The sequence below is a fragment of the Diadema setosum genome, chromosome 5, assembly GCF_964275005.1.
Source record: "Diadema setosum chromosome 5, eeDiaSeto1, whole genome shotgun sequence".
Taxonomy (NCBI): Eukaryota; Metazoa; Echinodermata; class Echinoidea; order Diadematoida; family Diadematidae; genus Diadema; species Diadema setosum.
In genome coordinates, this window is record NC_092689.1 from 13333117 (window position 1) to 13353521 (window position 20405).

Here is a 20405-nt window from a genome sequence, read left to right on the forward strand (position 1 = left end):
TTGCCAGTGGTACAGGATTTACACGTGGAAAGAATGATGGTCAAAGTAAACAAGATAATGACCGATTTAACACACCGTATGTACGGTTACTATTGCCTGAACAGATCAGGTATCAGACTCTGTCCTCCTCGCACAAAGCGTACCCGTTTTAGAAGTGCTTTTGTCCCGGATTCCATTCACACGTATAATGCCAGAGTAATTAGACACCGGTAAGTTGTTATGATTTGTTTTTGGTGTATTTATTATTATTATTATTCTTATCATACTCCCGCATATCCAAGAGTATAAGAAGGTATACAGGAATTGTATGTGGTTGGTCGGGCGGTCGGTCGGTCGCAAAGTTTACGTCGCGAACTTTTCTACAGCTCTGAATTAATTCTGATGAAATCTGGGGTATATGGTGATATTGAGTGATTATCTTTATAAGTTGAGGTAATTGAGTTCAAATTTGGTGATGATGAAAGTGAGGTGTAGCAGTAGGATATATGTTTCTCGTGTGTGTGTGTTATGGTAATTGTATTTTTTTTTTTTTGTGGAGTGAATTATTCCCACAGTATTTAAGTTATGTAATTTTAAATTTGGAATATGTAATGATATAAAGGTGTACATGTAAGACACATTTGGTGTTATTTTGATAAGGCGGTGCCATGGTAATGATAATATAATATATTGGAATTTTTTGGAGGGAATTATACAAATATATTGGGATATGTGGTGATATAATTGTTTGGTGTATAATGATGATGTATGAAAGGATATCATCAAATATATTTATGAGTGGAATAATTATATGAAAGTGATATACAGCTGTATATTAGTATTTTTGTATACATGTAGTTGTAAATGTCGGGTTAATGTATTATGTTATTATGGTGCATACGTTACTGTATGTTAATGTGAGTGAGTTTCATTTTGTACGCTATGACATGTCTGATTGTGGTGTACCTGTGATGTATTGAATGTTTATTTTGTTGCGATATCCAATGTATAAAGAATTTCCAGAGTGGACAATTTAAGTAATCAATCAATAAATCTCCTCTTCCGTTTATTCTGTTCAGCGTGTAGGCATTCTCTCTCTCTCTCTCTCTCTCTTTCTCTCCTTCTTCCTTTGATTTTGTTTTTGCTCTAATCCTTTCATTCGTATATTCCCCTCAGTTTAGTCATGTCATGTTGTTGTGTCTCTGTTGTTTGTTTCATTTTGTCTTTTCTTTTTTGCATTATGCATTACGTACTTGTAATTATAATAAGTATTTTTGAAGATATTTTAGAGTGGTCGAAAATCTACAAGCAATGCTTTTTAGTGGACCCTCTTAGTTCTCATTTTTACCCTGCAAACAAAACTTTGTAATTCCAGTATGTGTGCATATCTTTATTAGTTTGTTAATTACCACTGAATGTCATACTTTGTAATGTATATTTGCTTATGATTGCATTTTTGATTTACTTTATGTTATGTTTTTGTAAGAGTGCTGGTAGTACATGTGAAGAATACTGTTCCACTCCTTCTTGGCCCATGACCGAACAGAGTCGGGGACGGAGTAAGATTGATCTCTCAACTCCAGAAGCATAAGATAGGGACATGGATAGAAGTTAAGAGATTAGTAGGAGAGGGTCTATGATGTGGGGATTATAGGTTCATTGAACAGTACTGTGTAAGGAACTGGTGGTGGGAATTGTAAACACAGTTAGTCTGAATTTACTTAAACTTGATTGAGGACAAAGGGAAGGATTAACTATTGAGTAGAGATTAACCAAAGTAATAACAAAGATGGTTGGGTTCTCAATGGAAGTTTCATTGGAGGTTTGATGGTCTTGTTAATAAAAGGACATGAGACTATAAAGCTGGGAAGTGTACATAGGGTTTTGGATTGGACTGGTCGTATATTAAGACGTATAATTGGGGCAGGAAATGGAGATAAATTCTTAACTTGGTCAGTCAAGAGACACTTATAAATTACATGAGGTTAGTTCTGTTCTAAGGTATAAACTCCCTATTTCTCCATCTTACATTTTGTTGAAAGAAAAATGCGAATAAAATAAATAAATGAAATGAAATCCACATGCATAGCTCCATTTTAGTCCCCTGCATACACATTAACAATTTGTTTGCAGACTATTAGACCAACATTCTTTTTTGTTTTGAAGTACAGCTGAACAATCATTTTCTTATCAGTACAAAGCTCACTGAATAAAAAGAAGAAAAAAAAAATGTTTATCCACGCTGTACCCTAGCAGCACAACCTCCCTCTCTCTTCCTTTCCACTTCAAGCAGTCTCTTTTAAATGTAGGACCTATAAAAATAGTATTATCATGCTCTTTCGTTGAACTATTCTTTGAAGTTTTGTCTATAAATAAAGGCTAATCGCACCACACTGTCTGTGCAACGGCTCCAGATGATCGACTCGTACGTTTTGTGCATGCTATTTAGCTGATACATTGTAGGCCCTACAATAATTCATTTCTTCGCGCCACTTGTACGAGGCTATATTATGATTCATTTAAAGGGAAAATATCAGAATGTAAAATTAGGCTTGTCCTTAATATCATTTTAAAAAATGAAGAAATAGCTTGCTTAGATATTTTAGGTTTGGTATAGGCATCTATAATAAACAGATATTATTTTGTACTGCCTATTGTGCTGTATATTCGTTCCGCGGAACTAATCGACTGGATTCGGCCAGTATATCGGTTCCCCCGGAACCCGGAACGGATCGACTGTGACACCGGCGTCAAGCTATTCCAAAGTCACTGCGGTCGTAGAGGGCAGCAAAATCAGAAGTGTCAGAAAAGTTATCACACTCTGACATGACTTGTCGGTGGCAAATGAAAAATGGAGCCGGATGACACAAGAAGAAGGATGCCAAAGGGATCACACTGAACACACAAACACACAAATGCGTTTTGCGATGCCGATGAATTTTATTATGATACGTTGTAATCATCACCTCATAGGAAAGCAAGAAAGTTATGGAATAATTTGATTTTAAAAAATATCATACACAAACAGATTAATGCTACTTAAGCATTATCCATAAGTTGTTTGTCACTCTGGTGCTGTCGCAATTCAATGAACGTATCCTCATTTATTTAAAAGCGTATAGGTTATATTATCGTAATTCATGATGAGAGAGCCATTTCATATATGTATGTAAAAGTTACATTGTACATAATTTGTTTAGATGAAATTGTCATATTATATGCGGTTTTGGCCGGAAATGAAATAAAAATGAAATGAAATGAAATAGAAATGAATTGAAATGAAATGTTTGTGTATGCGATTGTGCGTATGTGTTCTTTTTCTTTTTTTCTTTTCTTTTTTTTTTTTTTTGCTCTGATTTTTTGTTCTGTCTTTCTTTTTTTCCGAACTTTTTTCACAGTTTCGTTAGTTTGGTACATACTGTAATTAGATGTTGTTAATGAGGGGACTGCAAAGTATGAGCCAAGCTTTTCAGCAGTCCCCTCCATTTCTTATAACTTCTCTGTCATACAATTAAGTCTCATTATACGATATTTCCTTACACTTTAATTTCCGAATAGAGAAATGAGCCTCATTGATTTCGTACATGTATAACTATGTATTTGCAAATGTTATATTCTTAAAACATGTTGTTGGAAATTAGATTACATTATATTAAATTAAATTAAATGAAATTAAATTAAACTTGATTAAGTTAAATTTAATTAAATATAATATACTTCTTTTATGGCTTTTACCAAAAGTTTTTGTCTCTAGACAGATGTTAATCAAAATAGTGGCATTTGTATATGAAGGAGCAAAGAGATAGCCAAAATGTTTAATCAACCTCTTTATTGTATAATGTTCTTTTAATGGCCATAAACGCTCAAGGGTGGCCTAAAACTTCATTGGTAGGTGATAATCGTAGATGCATTGTAAGCATAAAGTGAATCAATGAGCGTCAAACGAATCAATCCATGTCATTATTTATATATATATATATTTTTTTTTTTTTTTAATCCGGAAAGCACAAAGAGGTTCGAGTTAACTTTATATCAAGAAGCTAAATGGTATATCATATTGGAAAAGAACTAAATGATTTCATATGAACTCGCAGCAGTTTTCACACTGTGGATATCTCCTCTAAAGAGAAGTCACTTTCATCAGACCTGCTGTCCCTTTAAGCCTTCGTCAGAACTACAATGCGATACAAAAATAAGGAACAAGCATTACGTAACGTCTGAATAATCACATAAATTGATAATCAGAAAACACGAGAAAGTATTTCACGCAACGTGAATCATTTTTGTCATTATTGTCAGTAAAGAGCAGCACGTGAGTATTCGTCGCTGAGGTGATAATACCTTGTATCTACAAGTTTGGTGAAAATGAGGTGTTTTTTTTTTTGTTGATTAATGGACAAATAATGGGTTTAGTGATGTCCTGTCCAAATCCCAACTGTCTTACTCCAAAAATGAAGCCACCATGGCATGTCAAAGGAAAGGCTATCCCATTCGCCACAGTGCTTTGGCCGCCATGTTTTTTGGCTCTCCTGAACATTTGACATTTTGTAGATACGAGGTTTTATCGCCCAAGCGAAGCATGTATTACAACGGATAATCGAAATTTAATGGATAACGAATAAGACAGTGTGCGTTCTGTATACTGTTAATATAATTTACCACAGGGAGTGATTATTAAACTGTTTCAACTGGAATGGGGGAAGGGGGCTCTATAGACTTTCCTGTGAAAGGTTACATTTTAATCTTTATTTCAGATCGGACGATGGACAAGACAAGAGGAAAGTGAAGAAACAAAGGTGCAGGGGCGGATCCAGGGATTCCATAAAGGGAGAGGGGCGCAAAAAAATATATATATATATTTGTGGTACCTCTTTTGGGTTTAATCACGTGCACTTTTTTGTTGTTTCTCGTGCCACTTCCGGGTTTCATCGGCTGACATGCTAAATAGAAAAACAGTTTTCAACCATTATTTTTTGGTGACCCTACAATCGGCTGACAAAGATGGTTTCCTTTAAAAAAGTTCAGGGGCCACACGCGCCCATGCACTTTCATTGCTTACTTTTATTTTTAATATGAAAAAATAAAGGGGGCGCCTTGCGCGAACCTCTCCCGATCCGCCACTGAAGATGTAATAAACAAAGCGAACTTCCCAAGCCCTCACTTACGTCAGATACACCTCACTCCTGCATCTTCGGAATGGAAGCAGTTGTGGTCTCCTATCCCAAGGTTGGAGCAGCAGAAAAACGCACTGTTCGTTTCCTGTGCACCCGACGTCGTCAAGGAAGATCAGACCAGATGCTTTGCCGAACACTGCGCTGGAGAAGGCTTCAGAGGCCGCTGAATAACCAAGACTTCTGCAGACCACGTTGGCATCATCGATATCCCAGAGATCATCGCACACAGTTCCCCAAGCACCATTGTGCAACGCCTCCACCCTTCGACGAGCCCCCAACCAGTCGCACTGAGAGAGATTTGGTCGAATAAGAAGGAATTAAATGCAGCTTGAAACTAAAATTCGTTTGAATTCAATAGCTGGCCTTTTACAGGGAGCGGTGAACATTCCAAGACATGTCGTTACCAATATCTGGGATTTACATACTAGCAGCTGGTGACGATAACAGCACAGGATAACAGGATAACAACACAAAATAAACCAAACGTAATGCGATCTTGTGTACAAGAGAAAACGAGAACAATGAAATTTGATAATGAGGCATTTTGTTATTATCCTCGAGTTTGTTCTTATTGCAATAACATAAGTTGAATTATCCTTCAGGTTTATGCCAGGTTCAAGTGTGTACGTGTGTATCACACACAAACACACTGCTATAGCTTCTGACCATTCGAGCATTGAGAATTTAGGGTTTCTGGGACGGACACTGAACTAGGGCTTTCTAGCTCAGTTGGTAGAGCACCGGGCTAGCAATCCGGAGGTCTCGGGTTCAAATCCCGATAGAATCCCATTTTCTTTGCTCAATTTTCTACTTATAAATGATATTCATTTCTGGTCAGTTTTTCTGTTTGCCTTTGTTAACTGACAAATATCAAAGTTGTTCAAAATGGCGAGGACTACTAATAAAAGTGTGCCTTGTAGTTTGCAGTCTCCTCGTACGTGGGATGTATTGTCTGACTGTGTTCTGGATCGGACATATCATTGGTATGTACCACAAAATTTTAAGAACTCTATGAGCACGTATAGAATTACAGAGAACATTAGAAATATCAAAGTCTTAAACAGACGAACGTCCGTGATGCTTCTATCTCTATCGCTGCTGCAAATATCTTTGTTGTCCCAACGAAAATTTGGTGTTACACCTAGTGTACATATCCTGCAAATATTGTACGTCTGCTGGCTGTACATGGGATGTAACATTCTTTTATGCAAAATAACAATTATTTTTCGTCACGGACGTGCGTTCGCTATTTATGAAGATCGTAGCCCATTGCTCGTTATTGGCGATATTGTTCTGAGTCGTAATCAGCTAAGATCTGGCCACATGGTAATATGTGTGTTTTGAGTTTCTGTCCATCCCTTGTCAAATACGAACCGAAATTACATTTCCGTGAATGTCCGTGATTATTAAAATGTTATCGGTTATCGAGTAAGGCACCATCATGCTTTGATGGCATAGGTACATTTTATCTCTGCCTCTCTAGCCGAGGAGCTGCATGCCATTTTTGGACCGAACTGCCTGGGGCTCGTCTTCAAATTTTGGACTATACAATTCACCGAAAACGAAAGAATGACTGAATGTTATTGGCGCCTATATCCCGCAACAAAGGCAAGATAGACTTGCGATGTCATCAGAACACGGAGGGTTTAGTAACCTATGAATCCCGAAAAGTCACTGTTAACATGTGTCATGACAACCTTATGAACAAACAAATGAAATGTTATACATTTATGGCATGACTCGATAATCATTCCATTTATTAGTCGCTCAGACATCAAATGCAAATGGCGATTATTTCGCCACGCCCAGAAGAGTTTGATAACCAATTAATCCTGACGAATCATTGTAAACGTAATGACAGCCTACGAAGAGAATGTTAGAATTACTGTCAAAACATGATTATTCTGGTTATTGGTCGTTCAGGTAAGCTATGAAGCTATGTCTCGTCATACGTGAAAAGGGGCTTCATAGCCGTGAAGATCTCGAAGGAAAGAAAAAAAAAGCGAAAGAAAAAAATAAAGGTTAACATCAGAGTAAAAATCAGGTAGTGCAGATCAAGAAATTTATACCTCTGATGCTCCGAAGAGCGTCTGGAATTCTGAGCAGACGTATGACTAATATTATGAGTTGTATGAGGTGAACCACGTAGTGTGTAATTTCACACTGTGACAACACTTTGAACACACTATATTTACACATTTTTACACATAGGTAACTATGTGAACACAGTGTTGTAACTGTGTGTTTGTTGCGTATGAAACGGTAAGCATGCGCTCAAGAAGACCGACATGTGAAAATCGGGCCCCAACCACAAATGCACCTCCCTTTTACACCCCTAGATCTACCATGGACAAACTTGAAACTCTACAGTCACCAATGTACTTACTTATTTTACTCACTAATATTATTCCTTCTGGTTCTAAAGAAGAAAATTGATTTGGGGATCTTGCTGAATCCCACCCCCCCCCCCACCCCCACCCATTCCAGTGGCATTGTGCCCTCCGGGCCCTTAAAATTTAATGGGGAATACAGTACTCTCCGTGTAATCGGGTATCGCTTAAACGGGTATTCCGTTTAATTCTGTGATAGTAATGTCAAAATCAGTTCGAAAGCATATCAAAATTACCTGACAATCGGGTTGCCTCTCCCCATAAATGGGTAAATATTTTTCTTCTACTCTATTTTCTACCCACATTTTATCGCAGATATAACATTTTAAGAAATAATGAATGTCAAATTTTCCACGGCTAATCGCATTCTCTGCTTAATTTGCAAAGAAGACCGATCATTTGGGGGGGAGTGAATAAACATGAAAACAAATGTACCAGTACCGACTTCCCACACGTAAACGAACATTACAAATGTAGCTGGCACTCACAATGGCATAGACAGACAGGAGTTCAACACACTTGCGCTCCTCCCTTGCTCCGCAACAACATTCACAATACTAGAAGTTTGCAACGAAAATCAGGCCATCCACTAGCTCTTTAATTTTGCTTTTACCCAGTCACTTCTCGGAAAGTAACCCGACGTTCTACGTGACTAGTGCACGCAAAGAGCCGTGTTCATTTCGGAAAACGCGTGCGTGTTTATACATCCCTAACACTTGCCCAGTCACGAGAAATAATTTACACTCTTTTTTTCGGACAAATATATCTTCAGAAAACTTTGTCATTTGACTATAGACTCTTCGCTAATAGCGAAGAGTCTATAGTCAAATGACAAAGTTTTCTGAAGATATATTTGTCCGAAAAAAGAGTGTAAATTATTTCTCGTGACTGGGCAAGTGTTAGGGATGTATAATGTGCCGTGCTAGTACGTGTGTTAAGCATAAAGTGTAGGTGTTTGGTGCAGTATACAATGCATGTACATACACATTGTGTGTGTCAATTTTGAATGAGACGTGTTCTTCTGTTATTCGGGTACTCCGCTTTATCGGGTAAGAAACGCTCTGCCCGAGCCTACCCGATTATGCGGAGAGTACTGTAGTACCCGTCGGCATAAATTCTTTCACTCTACCGATAATGGGGGGGGGGGGGGGACAATGTCAATAATGTTTGATTTGTTTAATATCTAATATAGTGTGATTTGATTTGAGTTTTGTTTTGGACAATTCTTTTTTTAATATAGGTTCCCATTTCTTCTTTTTTTAACACAACAACAACATAGCGATAATCCTGCCAAGTTTGGTGGAACTTCAGGCATTTCCACAAAAAAAAAAAAATGTATATTAATTAATACATCTGTCCTAATATAGTCCAAACCCTCTCTCGTGGATCCCCCGATCTACCACGAACAAACTTAAATTCAGTCACCAATCTAACTTAATACTCATAGCACTATATAACCTAACTTTCCATTCAAGGCTTGAGAATGAAGATTTGTAAAAAGTCTTAATTTGGGTGGCTGGTCTGCCACTCTCCCGCCCACCCCCACCCCCCCCCCCCCATTGGCATTGTGCTATAGGAGGTGGGCAATGGGGCACATTTGTGCACTATCACCCTAGCGATAATATCCGCCAGTTTTTGTGAAAATTTTACCACGCATTTTTAAGAAGAAAATGAAACTTAACAATTTAGACCCCAATTTGGACACGCATCATAAATTCCCAAGAGGCTCGACCCTAAATCTGCCATGGAGAAGCTTGATACTGCAGTCATCAGTGTCCTTAGTTATATTCATTAAATCAGTTCTATAACTCCTGATATTTCATAGAGAGGGCGATTTCAAAAGATTCCTTAATTTGAACATATTAAGTATTCACCTTTGGATGTTACATGTTAGAATTGGTAAAAAATCCATCAAGGAATTATCAAGAAGACGAAAATGTAACGCAAGACGGACGAAGCGCGACGGACACCAGACTATGTATAATCACAATAGCTCACTTGAGCTTTTGGCTCAGGAGAGCTGTCAAGTTGAAGGGCGTCTTGATAGCTTTGTTCACATTTAATCGTTTTCTGTATCTTAAACAAAGTTTGGATAACGTTAAAGATAATGATGGCATCACTGTTTTGCAGAATTCATGAATATAAACGACTATTTACCAAAATGTAGACTCCTAAACTCCTTGAATATTGAATGAGAAGTAAAGCTTCCAGATCAAGTTTGTCGTTACAAAATCAAAATCATGTGTTCTGATAACATCGCAAGTCCACCTTGCCTTGGGATAGGCGCCAAAATGCAGTGTATTCTATCTTTGGTATGATAGAAATTCATCTTATTTCATCAAGACTGGAAACGCAAATGGAAGGGCTTCTAAAACAAAAAGCGAACATCTTATGGTTCACTCCCCTCACTTACGGTAGAATACTTCGATACATTCTTACAAAACTATAAATAATAAGTAAACACACAACAAATAATCAGTGCAAAAATGCACCTTTATGCATCTTCATATCACTTCTATAAACATGATGCACATACACGCACACATATATACACACATAGGCACACACGCTCACACTGGCGCAGAACAAAAACAAACAACAAAGGAAAGTCACAAATGTGAGGTCACCCAATAAAGAACTTCAAGAACGAGAGAAAATAAGCAAATAGACAGGGAAAGGGAGAACGAGAAGGCAGGTCAGTACATTGTCGATGCAGAGTGAAAAAGGATCAATTTCTAGTGATATATACGTATATATGTATATATATATATATATATATATATATATATATATATATATATACATACATACATACATATATATGTGTATATACATATATGCACATATATATACATATCACTAGAAATGACTTATTTTAATTAAATTTGAATAGGATTTAATGTTTCCCTAATCTAAATGTACCCTTTTGAATATATATATATATATATATATATATATATATATATATTCATATATATATACAAATTAAGATATATTTCAAAAGGGTACATTTAGATTAGGGAAACATTAAATCCTATTCAAATTTAATGAAAATAAATCATAAATAAACGCAATTTGGTGCAAACGGTTTAAAGAGTAAGAGGTACTCATCTGTTTGACAAGTGGGTATTTAAAATACTTTTAATTTTACTTAACCATTTATTTTCCAAGAAACTGGGGGGAGGATGTCATTATGTAAGGAAGGAAGTACTACCATATTCCCATAAGTCAAATACATATACCTGTCTTTTTTCATTTCGAGGAGAGCTGATTATTCTCTGCTGAACCTAGAACTTTGATAGAATAAGCCTGTTAAATCATTTAATTTTCAAAAATTTGGCGCATTTCTTATATACATGTATAAGCGTATTAGTGAATAACATCAAGATTGTTCCTTGCATTATAGATTAATCAATAATCTATTTACTCTTAACCATTGTATCATTCTAATACAGTTCTACATTCATGATATCAACTAATGTATTGGGATTTCAATGAGAAAAGACGAGATTAGTATGATCTTTCACAATACATTGGGGGAATGTGGAAAATCGATATGCAAATAACAAAATTTAGTGTTCCAAGTGTATTACCCTGTGGAAGCCAACAATCACTCGGGCCGAAAGAAGAATATTCACTGTCAACGAAAGTAAGTCGATTTTTTTTTTTTTTTTTGGGGGGGGGGGAGGGTCTTTCAAATAACTTCTAAACCACTCCAAGACATTCCACGTATATCACTGTGGTTGAATTCATATAGAACATGGTAATGTTTTATCGTGTCGATCGAAAGCCTTTAAAGGGACTGTACAGTAATGGATGAGGTGGGGATTCATGTTTTGAACATTCCTAGGTAAGATAATGAGAGACCTCTTATGAAATATGAAAGAGCATGTAATCTTAAGAAGGATTCAACGTTTATTTGACGAAAACTGGTTTTTAAATGGCTGATATATCCGAAAAAGTGATAATAATAAAACTCGACAGGCTACTCCTTTTATTAGGATCTCTTTGTTTCACTTTGTTTTTGGATATCTCAGCTATTTCAAAACCAATTTTCATCAAATAAAGTTTTGATCTAAGACTTTTAAGAAGACGCTGACAGCAAGTATGTTGAAATCGATAGCCGAAAAAATTTTTCCAGTTGAAGATTATTACATATATTGCATGCGCTGTACTACTTTGTAAATCCACTTTTGTATATAATAAGGTGGTTTTTTTTTTCTCCGCACGCAATAGTCGGGTGAGGGTTTTTCTAAAATGCCTTCTACTTGTAATTGCTGTGGTTACTTATCCTTATAAAGCTAACATCAATTTTTTTTTTTTGCGATTAAGTCAACGCAAAAACAACTTTTAACAACGAGGGAGTATTTGATTTCGTTATGATTATGTGACTATTCTCTAACTAATGGAATATTAGTATCTAATAAAGTCTCTACTCTTAACTATAACAAAAAGTCGCCAGACATGAATTTTTAGTTAAGACCATATTATGAAAGCGCAGACTTTAAGCTTTAAAATGATATATAACTCAACTCAAATGGACTCTCCTAACCTATCTAAATATTGGAAAGAGAGCACAAACTCAGGAAAAGTGTGAACTGAGAAAAGAGGCTCTGAAGTACAGTGTCTATTCAAGCGCTTAATCTTTACCAAACCGTGCTGGCTGTGCGATGAATGGGACAAAAAACAGGAATACCACCCGAGTTACAACAATGAAGGGATTATCAAATTAAACTAAAATTAAATATGCATCATCAACACATTCTGTCCATAATTAATGCACATTTTCAAAGCAGTAGCCCTATTCTTTCAAAAGTTATTAGAGTTGAAAGTGAAGAGTGTGTACAAGGTTTTTCGGAAATGGAAAGAGGACTGTAAAGACACATCTATCACTCTATTCTACCAAAAATGTTCGAGATAAACTGCTGAAAGACACACTTTTCCGCCCTTTTTATGACCCCAAATTTAGCATAATGTGAAAGAAGACTTCCTCTTTCAGAAAATATGAAAAAGTCAAGATCGGCTAGGTTGACCCATTTCACCTATTTTCAGTCCTCACGCAAAATCAGTGTGTGCGACTTTTTGTTCATTTTGTGATGCACGGTCACATATATCAGAAGCTATTTTTTTTTAAATCTTTGACAAAGTATATATTTCTGACCAATCAACTTCCATTAAGCACTCTTGAAAGCCGGCTGATTACTGAAGTGTAAACTTTTTCTTTCTTTCATAATTTTGTATTTTTCTGGTCTGTAAATATAGAAATATGAACACATGTAGAATGAATTAGGGTCAGATATGTACGTAAGCAAAATGCCAGAATCAGAAAGGGGATGAGTCCATTACATATATGTACATAATATATATACTGTATATATATTTGTATTATATGCATATGAAGAGTTGTTCGCAAAATCCGATAAGTCCATTTTTGAAGATTTTGAAGTACGGTCTCTGGCATAAAGTACAAAATAACACCTTTTAAATGATATATTGGTCACTACGTATAAAGCTATATTTTTGAAGTTATGATCAAAAGAAGCAAAATATCTCCATTTGGTAAATATGGACTTATCGGTTTTTGCAACCAAACTTTTCACATATACATAGGCCCTATATGATATACATATTCTCAATTGGGATGCAAGATCTCTATCACCCTATCGTTTGTATATCCATAAATAACATTTATTATATTTTGTAATGTTGACATTATGTACTTATATCTTATGTGAAAGAATTTTGATTTTAAGTTCTGTTGGAGATGGAAAAAATAAATGAGTTAAGATTGTTGTGTAACACCAGTCGGTTTGGAAATCAATGGTAAGAAATATGGAGAGCATGATATTCGTAACAATTACTTAAAGGCAATAAAGACAGTAAAAGGGCTGCTTGGTAAGCAAAGTACAGTAAACAAAAATCCTTCTGAAAATTGAAATGGCGAAGATCTTACAGATACTAGCCCGTTACATCTATTTCAGATTTTCGACTTGATGTCGAATAGTTGGAAACTTTGAACGCTTCAGACACTTCAACAATACGCCTGATATCTGTTATTACCCAAATGTGTCAAATTAGGTATAGGTCCTCAAAGGGGAACCGCCACGTTAAGTTCTGTTGGAGATGGAAAAAATAAATGAGTTAAGATTGTTGTGTAACACCAGTCGGTTTGGAAATCAATGGTAAGAAATATGGAGAGCATGATATTCGTAACAATTACTTAAAGGCAATAAAGACAGTAAAAGGGCTGCTTGGTAAGCAAAGTACAGTAAACAAAAATCCTTCTGAAAATTGAAATGGCGAAGATCTTACAGATACTAGCCCGTTACATCTATTTCAGATTTTCGACTTGATGTCGAATAGTTGGAAACTTTGAACGCTTCAGACACTTCAACAATACGCCTGATATCTGTTATTACCCAAATGTGTCAAATTAGGTATAGGTCCTCAAAGGGGAACCGCCACGTACGAGTCGTACATCTGACTCCAGCGTCTTCGTGATGTCCGCAGTTGTGTACGTTTATCCCTGCGTGGGGGCAACTCAAAATGCTAGTCTCAGATCCCCTGCACTCCACGTTGTCAAGAAAGATCGGTCCGGAGCCTTGACCAAAGGCTGCTTGAGTAAACGCCGACTCAGCTCCTGGGTAGCCCAGACTTCTGCATACTATGCTGGCGTCGCTGATACCCCATTCGTCATCACATACAGTTCCCCAGACGCCGTCAACCTTGATTTCCACCCTGCCTTCCCGAGACGATCGCCCACCAACAAGTCGAACTGAGCAATGGTATAGAAAACAAATGACAGTTGTATTATGCAATATTACCCTGGTTGTTTTGAGAATGAGTATTACACACTCAGCAAAAAAAAAAAAGAAACACTTTTTTGAGTTCATAATTTTAATAGACAATTTTGACGAAAAATCAATGTATTATATAAAATATTAAAAATAATTCAATTGGCTGTCAACCTAGTAGGTCAATAGAAAAGGAAACTTTACGCATGAGTAAGGCACAAAAGTAAAAATTGCGAAAATTGACATTTATTGTCTTTCATTTTCAAATGCTCTTTAAGATAACAGTGATAACAAAAGACCAGTTCAACACAATGAGAGACATGAAAGACATCAAAGATATTACAGAGATCATAGGTATATTTTGCCACAGAGTTCATGTTTTTTTATTATGTTAAATTTGTCTTCTGTTCTTATTGTAACATTGAAGAGCATTTAGGAAAGATGACAACTTCTTAATTTTGGTAATTTTCACTCTTGTGCTTTGGAAGAAAAAAACAAAAGTGTTCACTCATTCGTAAAGTTTCCCTTTTTATTGAGTTACCAAGTTGATAGCCAGTTAAAATCACCTTTCATTTGATATGTAATACATTACATTTAGCTGAAAAGTCTATGAGAAATATAAACTTGAAAAAGTGCTTATTTTCTTTCTTCTTATTATTATTATTATTTTTTTTTACTGAGTGTATAAGAATTGAAATCATTCTTCGGAATTAACGAACCAACTCGGTTCATCTTCAGTGTTACATTTGTGTGTGTGTGTTTGTGTGATATTATAAATAATAAGATACACAGAAACAGTCTTCTCTGCTGTCTTCATTTCTTGGAATATTCAGTGCACTGCGTTAACATTATTATTCACTGATATTCCCGCCTCAAAATCGTTTGCCTTTTCTTAATGTCAATACAAACCCGCGACTTGCCAAGAGCTTATACACGTATTTATTGATCGTGATAGAGAGAGGTATGTAATTATGTTTGATCGTGTGATTTGCTTGTACACTATGATTTGTACGTAAAGAGATATATTCTGCAGTAAGCAACAATTGAATGTGCCTCGCTAAAACAATGCTGTGAACTAATGGAACGCCTGACATTACCCTGTACGTTACATCGTACTCCCGCATCTTCGTGATGTCCGCAATTGTGGGATCCTATCCCTCCGTGGGGACAGCTCAAGATGGACGACTCTGAACCCCTGCACGAGACATCGTCCAGAAGGACTGGCCCGGAGCCCTGGCCAAAGAATGCAGAAGAAAAGGCCTCCGAAGCTCCCGAGAAGCCAAGACTATTACAGACCACATTTGCATCCTCGATACCCCAGAAATCATCGCAGACGCTTCCCCAGACGCCGTTAACCATGAGCTCCACTCTCCCTTCGTGGGACGACGTGCCTCCGACAAGACGCACTAAAATAGCAGAAAAATAATCTAGATTTTCATTCTTGAGAAACTAGTTTTATTTACAAGCTGTAGATTAAATAACATCACAGCAGACAGGCACATAAGATTTGATGGAAACTGTCAATCTATTTATCAGACTGATAAATTCCACAAAATTCATTTTGCATGAAAATCACGTATTCCATCATATTTCTTTTATGTTGTTGTCCATACACGACATCATAAACATCTAAGTAGTCTCCTCATCCAGTGGTTCCAATACCAAAATAGTCTTTTTCGTCGATTGTCCGATTTTCCTCAAACTTTCACTGATGTGTTCTACTAATGTTGCTGCTTTTACTCAGTTCCCATTTCTCTTTGGGTTTTAGTTTCCTTTAAAGGTGATTTCTTGAGATGAGCAATGGACACATTGCCAAATTGGCAGATATCGCATTACAAACATTTGCATCACATCTGATGATAACTTTACGGTTCAACGGCAAACGCAAATTTATCGGAAATTTGGCCTACCCATGTTGCAAATAACCCCAGCATCTTCCTGGTGTCCGCAGTTGTGGGATCCTATCGCATTACTTGGGCAGCTCAAGATGTTGTATTCTGTTCCGTGGCACGCAACATCGTCCAAAAGAATTGGTCCGAAGCCTTGGCCAAAGGCTGCGTTGGACACAGCCGCAGCAGCTCCCGCAAACCCCAGACTGTTGCAGACGACATTGGCGTCGATAATGCTCCAGTAGTCGTCGCACACGGTTCCCCAGACACCACCAGCCATTACCTCCACTCTGCCTTTGTGAGATGACGAACTACCAGCAAGGCGAACTGAGAGATTTCGTTTTTGTTGTTTTTGTTGTTTTTGGTTGGAAGACAGAGAAAATTTCAGAATTTTTTATTTGTTAATTAATTCAAGAAAGCATACCTAGACAGTATCAGAGCAGTTGATTTCTGCTGGCATTTTTTCCGTGCTTTTCCTGTTGAAGGTGATTACAAATTCAGGGCGTGAGAAACATAGTGACAGTGAAAACAAGCGGTGAGCGTGTTTTCAGATAAGCATTGTAATTGAAGTATGTACTGTGAATGTGTTACATTATTATTGTTAGTTCCTTCTATTTAAAGTCTCTTTCCTCATGAAGACTTGTATCTCTATACTCGAATACTACGGGGATGTCTTGACTGTCACAACGTATTGAACTATAATGTCGCCCTTTTTAAATAAAGAAAGTCTGATTTCATTGGAATACATATCACGAATCTCTAAATAGTGAAATTTACCGCGAGGGTTACATCGGACACCTGCGTCTTCGGAATGCCGGCAATTGTGTGAGCCTGTCCCAGCATGTTGGCAGTTCAGGATGCTCGACTCAGTTCCCCGACACGCAACGTTATCGAGGAGGATTGGTCCGGAGCCTTGACCAAAGGCCGCTCTCGAGAGGGCTTCTGAGGCTCCTGGAAAGCCAAGACGGTTGCAGACAACATTGGCGTCGTTGATATCCCACAAATCATCGCATACGGTTCCCCAGACACCGTTGACCATCACTTCCACTCTGCCTTCGTAAGGCGACTGGCCACCAACAAGACGTACTGATTGAAAAAAGAAATAGGTTGTGTACTTATCAGTTATTTGACTAGTTAAATTTATGAACTGCAGAGATGTTCGCAGATGCATCGATGCTTCTCAATGCTCCCTTAAAATAGAAAGGGGATAAAATGATATACCGATACCGTCTCTACTGGCACGGTCGTTTCTTCTTCTTTTTTTTTTCTTTTTCTCAATACCGTAAAGTTCATATGTGTAATTTTTTTTTTTTTCTGTAGGACGTCTAATACACTGCTTGAATCATTGAAATCGCTCACAAACCCAATGCCAAATTTTCCTTTTCAGAAGGCCACATCTGCTTTATTTATCCATGTGTACTATAATTCAAAGTTTTGTAACATACATAATTCTCTGTTGTCGGTAAAAGAGGAGTTATTAGGTTTAGATTGCAAAATACTGAAATATCTCATCTATTCTGATTCTGATTTATTCTGTGTTATGTTATGCTGGAAAAAGAGAATGAAAATCAATGAACTGAAATAAATTGAATTGAAGTTCAAAGGTCAAAGATCTCGAAGTTTTGCCAGTGTGACCGCGGTTTTTATTTCGGCACATTGGACGTCTTCTCTCCTACTATTAATTCATGTTAACAAATTAACCTATTCCTTTCTTTTTCTTGCTTTTCTTTAGAGAATCAGTCGTCTTCATTGCGCTTTTCTTGATAACAAAGTAAACTTGAAATGCCCGTGCATGTCGAGAGAAAATTTTGCGACAACAAAAACATACCTCGTTAATTGCTTGACCTTACCTAAGGCACATTTTACGCCTGCATCTTCGTGATGTCCGCAGTTGTGCGTTCCTACCCTTGCTTTGGGGCAGCTGAAGATGTCACGCTCAGTTCCTCTGCATGCCACATTATCGAGAGTGATTGGCCCAGAACCCTCACCAAATACTGCCCAGGAGACGGCTTCAGCGGCTCCTGAGAAACCAAGACTTCTGCAGACCACGTTGGCATCCTCGATATCCCAATAATCATCGCATACAGTTCCCCAGACACCGTTGTGCAACACTTCTACTCTGCCTTCAGTGGGCGATGTGCCCCCAACCAGCCTCACTGGATTATGCATTGAAAAAGCACAATACCATTATGATTTTTGATCTTTAAACTTTTTATTTTTTTCAATGTCTAATGGGCAACTTTAGTCTAGAGATGTTTCCAGTGCACTCTGCATTGCCAGAAAGAGAATGCTTACTAGTAAACTAACAAAGTCAAATCATCTGTTCATCCGATTTGTTTAAAAGACAGGATAAAGAATCATTTAGTGTATATCCATTATTAACTTCATTAATGTCGACTGGAACAAGTAGATTTTCAATTACAATTCATTTATGACCCCTTTCAGTATAGTGTCGAGTGCTTCTACCATTTCATCTTTCGTTCAACTTGAGATGTTGAAAACTTTGCTTTCCGTTATATCCTCTCAACAGTCATCAGCTTGGTCACTTTCAGTAACAAGGGGAAAACACGTATTAAACTCAATAATGCGCCCCCAACAAACAGTTCAGAACAAACCAGAACGTTTGCTGCATCACGATACCTTCCGCAATGTGACAGAATTTTGCAAGATATCCTGCATACATTCCATAGATTATCCTTGAAACATTTCAAATGTTTGCTTCTTTATCAATGAAAAGAATAATTCATCAACATTTGGAAACGTGCAATGATGTTTATAAATTACCTTGAGGGTTGCACCTCACTCCTGCATCTTCACAGTTGCGGGTTCCGATTCCGATACCAGGACAGCTTAAGAGATTGGATTCCCTTCCAGAGCACCCAACGTTATCAAGTTCGTCAGGGAATCGGACGCGAATGCAACCACGAACTAAAGATATATATATATATATATATATATATATATATATATATATATATATAAACAAAAAAAGAATTCCACTTCAGTCTGCAAGCGACCTCAACGCCGGACGCTAAATAATTATTCTTTTTTTTTTTTCGTGCAACAGGGACAAAAAATCGAGGGCAACAAAAAAATAAATAAAATAAAATAAAAACATGGCACCCGGGGCCTGGCAGCACTGATTTTATACATATCTATTCTACAGCGTTTAATATTGTATCGACCGTACTGTTTGTACATACGTGTACGTGTGCTACTAGGATAGGGTCTATGTATACACCTCTTTACTTCTGACCAATCCAAATTAAGAATGCAAGCCCAAGTACGAGCCCTAGCTTCATGAGATTTTGGAGGGGCAAGCATATTGTAGTTTTGCCCCCCATAAGTAATGATTCCCGAGATGAGATGAGAAGATTTTCTTGCTTTCTTGACAGAAAAAACGTTCCCCTATAAATGAAAATATTGCAGGAGTAAGCATATCGGAAAATAGCATTCAACACAGACATACTAAAGCTTTTGACATGCACTCATCAGAGTTAAATCGCATGAATGAACAGAAATTCTATTCTATTCTATTGTTGTATTTAATAAGGATCTATCTATTGATAATTTTCCCCACAATGAACGTATTCTTTATATAAAGTCATGTGTTGTTAATGAAAATGGGTGGATTGTTAGATGAAATGGGGGATGTAGCGATATATGTGTTGGGTTCATAGATAACTGTATAGGTTTGTTCATTTTATAACGTTTATATTGATAATGTTATTCATAACGATGTATGTATGTGTTCATGTGTTATATATGCGATATATATATCATGATTATACAGATATTGACTGGTACGGGTGGAATATAACATTCTTTGGACAGCCAGGGAGTTATATTTTCCCAAGGGATTATATTTTCCCGAAGCGCTTTTGTTAACCGCGCCCGGTGGTATTTACCACACACAGAATGCGCCTGTCCGAAAGGATGTGCTCCCTATTATATTACGCAATGTAGCAATGTTATTTACGAGTTCAAGTGCCGATGTGAAGCTCGGTACATGGGGCGTCCAACCCAACGGTTAGCAGATCGCATTAGCCAACATGTGCCCGGCTCAATCCGGAAGCGTAACATGCGTTCCCAACCTTCGCGCGCATGTAGGCAGCCTATGGTGTGCGTACTGCGGTGGATGGTGGCAATTCGGCCATTGCTCACCACTTGATGAACAAC

At 37.2% G+C, this 20405-nt stretch overlaps 1 pseudogene; it reads right to left on the reverse strand.

Moving 5' to 3' along the window:
- The window catches only part of LOC140228525 (uncharacterized), a 333922-nt pseudogene that overhangs the window by 226545 nt on the left and 86972 nt on the right, over positions 1-20405 (reverse strand).